At 40.7% G+C, this 5,236-nt stretch overlaps 1 pseudogene; it reads left to right on the forward strand.

The window, feature by feature from the left end:
* The first annotated feature begins 2,464 nt into the window (after nt 1–2,464).
* On the forward strand, nt 2,465–4,257 carry LOC101040212 (putative elongation factor 1-alpha-like 3; annotated as a pseudogene).
* The last annotated feature ends 979 nt before the right edge of the window (nt 4,258–5,236 follow it).

Consider the following 5,236-nt stretch of genomic DNA (forward strand, 5'->3'; position numbering starts at 1 on the left):
CAATTTATTGCCCTCCAAAGAAACTGAAATTGATGTGAACTCCCCCAAACCTAAGCAGAAACATAAGGTGAAAGTGAAATAAAATGCTACAAATAAATAGGTATTTTATGTGTCTGCCATGAAACACCTGCATAAAAGAGAAAAGGGAAGAAAATCTATTTTACACCCCAAATCTAAAGATTTTACATTCCTTTCAAGTTTTTATATTAGGGCCTAGCCTCGGAATTTTATATATGTTGCGCACTGTTTATAGCTCTCTGATAGAATAAATGCAAGAGGAAGAAACAGGAGAGATGAGTTACCACACTGCTTCTTCCTCATATTTTGTGAAAATTATCTTTTCTAAGACTCACAAAAGCCTCAATCTCTGCATGAGTTATTAGGACAGCTTTAGAAGCCATGGCTTTTGGGGGCCTTTCTGCATGGTATTTGCGCTCAAGTTTTTCTCAGCTCATACACAGGTACCAGATTTATGACTGCTCATGGTCAAAAAAGAAGCATGGCTGTACTACATGAGGTTTAGGATGATACTGAATGACTCTTTTGCCTCCATTGTGTCCTCCAAATGTTGAAGAACGCTGCATGAATAGTTTCAGCAGTCATCAAAGTTATTTCCTAGTTCCCATCTAAGAACAACAAGCTAATAAGCTAATTGACAACTTAACATCAGCTGTGCCCTATTCATGGAATGACAGCCCATCTGTCAGGTCCCTTCCCAAAAAGGCACATTGTCTGGTGATGCTCACACATCATAGCTTCTTTCGGCAGCGCATCTTCCCTCAAGCCTTAAAACCTGTTATTAAGGCAGACTTTGGCACCATGTAAGTGACTTGCAACCAAGCCTCTCGCTAATGAATATTAAACCCCGTGGGGCAGCAAAGTCCTCCTGCTTTCCCTACACATAGGATAAGACACGATGCTATTTTTTCCCTTTGGCAACCTAATGAATCTCTAACTGCTGATTTGTTTCCATTTTCAGTCTAGAATACACAAAAAGGCTTACGGCCTCCTTCCATGGTCGCCTGAGCTCACCAACCACCATGCAAAGGCAGCAATTTTTCATTATTGATAAAATGTAATGTCATAATGTCACGGCCTTTCAGGTCATCATCTTTGTAAGTCAGCAATGACATTATCACATTTTATAATGATAACAAATGGCCATAATGTTTGCATGTTATTTTCATTGGCTCCTCCAGAATTCTAATTCAACACCATCAACGGAAGAAACTCAACAGCAACTTCAAAGGTCTACCTCCTTAGATATGCTCAAGGCCAATAGTAAAATTTGCATAAATCAAAGCTAATTAAAAGCATAAGGGCCATTCTCCCCCTCATTGACTAAATGCCTCACTTTTACACAGAATTTTTGCAGAATGTATTTTTACTGCTGGATTTTGGCATGTAAATGCATTAAATATATCTACTTGCTATTCATTCATGAACTCTAACTAACCCCTTTCTGTCCCATTCATACCTGTGCTTCCCTAATCTGTCTAGTGATTTTTGCGTGCTGCATTCTGCCAGTTTCACGATAATCATAGAACACTAATTGGTCTAAATGATAAGAATAATTCATGGGGCACTTATTTTTACATATTAGCCTTCTGACTCCCCTCCTTGCTGAACAAGTAAAAATATTTTATTGTTTAAGCCCAGAACTCAAACAAGCACTCTTCAGAAAGCAATTTTTTTTTTGGTTCATCAACAATACAGAGTAATGAGAAAGAGTCAAGTGAGATCAAATTCACACTCCACTACTAAATACACTAAATCTAAAATAGCCTTGCAAGACTTCAGGAAATATTTTACCTGTAGCACTTCACAAAGAAAGAAAAGGAGAGGAGGAAGGAAATTATCATTTGCTGAACTCTGCACTGGTGTATCTCATCTAATCTTCAATGACCCCTAAAAGATAAGGGTCACCGTTTTTAAAAGAGGAGGAAACTGAGGCTCAGGGAGTATAGGCAGCTTATGGGTCACAAAAGCAGTGATCAAACCTCGCGGCTTTAACTTCAAAGCTCACGATGTTCCACTGCACAAAACTCCAAAAGTAGGTATTCCACTACCATAGAAGGAAGAATCAAATCTTCTGATCAGCCCGAAATAAAATTGTATATTTAGAAAAACAAAAGATGTGAGTAGATTTCAGATGCAGAAAATATTTATCTTGCCATTAATACATCCAGCTAGACTGCTGTGGTACCATATTCCCAGAGCAGGCACATCTTAATTGAGTTAATGACTTTCATTCATCTGCGTGATTCCTCATTGATGTATTTTCCACATTATTCAGTAGGTTTCACTATTGTCATTGAAAACTTGGTTGAATTAGGCAGTTTCATCAGATTTGTAGATCAGCAGCCCTTTAGTTGATACAATAAAACCACGTAAAATAGTATATAATGCTTTTTGGCTGTGGGTTTGCTGTCAGAACACAGGTGTCATGAAAACTACCCCCTAAAAGCCAAAATGGTAAAGGAAAAGACTCATATCAACATTGTCGTCACTGGACATGTAGATTCGGGCAAGTCCACCAATACTGGCCATCTGATCTACAAATGCGGTGGCATCAACAAAAGAACCATCGAAAAATTTGAGAAGGAGCCTGCTAAGATGGCAAAGTCCTCCTTCTGGTATGCCTGGGTCTTGGATAAACTAAAAATTGAGCGTGAACCTGGTATCACCATTGATATCTCCTTGTGGAAATTTGAGACCAGCAAGTACTACATGACTATCATCGATGCCCAGGACACAGAGACTTCATCGAAAACATGATTGCAGGGACATCTTGGGCTGACTGTGCTGTCACGATTGTTGCTGCTGGTGTCGGTGAGTTTGAAGCTGGTATCTCAAAGAATGGGCAGACCTGAGAGGACACCCTTCTGGCTTACACGCTGGGTGTGAAACAATTAATTGTTGGTGTTAACAAAATGGATTCCACTGAACCACCCCCCAGCCAGAAGAGATTGAGGAAGTCATTAAGGAAGTCAGCACTTGCATTAAGAAAATTGGCTAAACCCTGACACAAGAGCATTCCTGCCAACTTCTGGTTGGAATGGTGACAACATGCTGGAGCCAATGCTAACATGCCTTGGTTCAAGGGATGGAAATTCCATAAGGATGGCAATGTCAGTGGAGCCATGCTGCTTGGGGCTCTGGACTGCACCCTACCACCAACCCGCCCAACTGACAAGCCCTTGCACCTGCACCTCTCCAGGATGTCTACAAAATTGGTGTTATCAATACTGTTTCTGTTGGCCTAGCAGAGAACTGGTATGGTGGTCACCTGTGCTCCAGTCAGCATCACAACTAAAGTAAAATCTGTCAAAATGCATCATGAAGCTTTGAGTAAAGCTCTTCCTGGGGACAATGTGGGCTTCAATGTCAAGAAAGGATTATAAATTACTCTATTATAAGGACACATGCACACAAATGTTTATTGCGGCAGTGTTTACCATAGCAAAGACTTGGAACCAACCCAAAGGCCCATCGATGATAGACTAGGCAGGGAAAATGTGGCACATATAAACCTTGGAATAGTATGCAGCCATAAAAAATGATGAGTTCGTGTCCTTTGTAGGGACATGGATGAACCTGGAAACCATCATTCTCAGCAAACTGACACAAGAACAGAAAATCAAACACTACATGTTCTCACTCATAGGTGGGTGTTGAACAATGAGAACACATGGACACAGGGAGGGGAGCATCACACACTGGGGTCTGTGGGGGTGTGGGGGGGACAATGGGGGGTAGAGAGTTAGGGAGGGATAATATGGGGAGAAACATCAGATATAGGTGATGGGGAGGAAGGCAGCAAACCACATTGCCATGTATGTACCTATGCAACAATCTTGCATGTTCTTCACATGTATCCCAAAACCTAAAACGCAATAAAATATATATTTAAAAAAAAAGAATGTGTCTGTCAAAGATGTTCATCATGGCAACATTGCTGGTGACAGCAATGACCCACCAATGGAAGCAGCTGGCTTCACTGATCAGATGATTATCCTAAACCATCCAGGCCAAATCAGTGCTGACTATGCCCCTGTACTGGATTGCCACATGGCTCACAGTGCATGCAAGATTGCTGAGCTGAAGGAAAAGATTAATGGCTGTTCTGGTAAAAAGCTAGAAGATGGCCCAAAATTCTTGAATTCTTGCTGCCATCAGTGATATGGTCCCTGGAAAGCCCATGTGTGTTGAGAGCTTCTCAGACTATCTACCTCTGGGTCACTCTGCTGTTCTTGATATGAGACAGACAGTTGCAATGGGCGTCATCATAGGAGTGGACAAGAAGGCTGCTGGAGCTGGCAAAGTCAGCAAGTCTGCCCAGAAAGCTCAGAAGGCAAATGAATATTATCCCTCATACCTGCCAGCCCAGTCTTAATCAGTGGTGAACAAACAGTCTCAAAATTGTTTCAATTAGCCATTTAAGTTTAGTAGTAAAAGACTGGTTAATGATAACGATGCATCGTAAAACTGGCAGAAGGAAAGGAGAATGCTTTATGGATCGCTTTGGTTTTCTTTTTTTTGCGAGTGGCAGTTTTAAGTTGTTAGTTTTTAAAATCAGTACTTTTTAATGAAGACAACTTGACCAAAAATTTCTCACAGATTGTGAGACCCATTTAAAAAGTTTAATGAGAAAAAAAAAGAGAGTATATAACGGTGTTGGTATGAGAGCTTCCCAAGCCTGTTCTAATCAGTCAGAGGTGGTACTTATACCACGTCCACTTAAAATAACAAACATTTCTACAAGGACTTTCCTGCTCTCAAAGCACTATTCATTATGCTATTGTATATATCCTCACAGCAAAATCATGTTCAGGGAAGGATATTGCTTAACTTGTCCAAGTTCATATACACACCAAGTGACAAAAATAAAATTCCAATGGAAGTCTTCCAGCTCAACTGCCTATGCTCATTCCATTCTACCAAAGCCTTTAGTATATTTAAGGCAAGTGATTTCTAAAAGCAGTGCACCAATATTCAGGGAAAGATGGGCCCTCCCTCGAAAGGGCAGACCAGGCAAACATCCAGACCTCATAACAATTGAAGGTCTCTGGAAATGGAATGCTGGTATGGAGGAAGGTAGAGGAAGGATTTTTGGACAATGAAGTTTAAGAATCTATTCTATCACATGCACATGTTGAGGAAGGAAATGGGCTACTTGTCCTCATTCCTTCATTTGTTTGTTCATTCAACACATATTTCTGAACACCCGCTCTAG

This window comes from Saimiri boliviensis, chromosome 2 (assembly GCF_048565385.1).
Source record: "Saimiri boliviensis isolate mSaiBol1 chromosome 2, mSaiBol1.pri, whole genome shotgun sequence".
Taxonomy (NCBI): Eukaryota; Metazoa; Chordata; class Mammalia; order Primates; family Cebidae; genus Saimiri; species Saimiri boliviensis.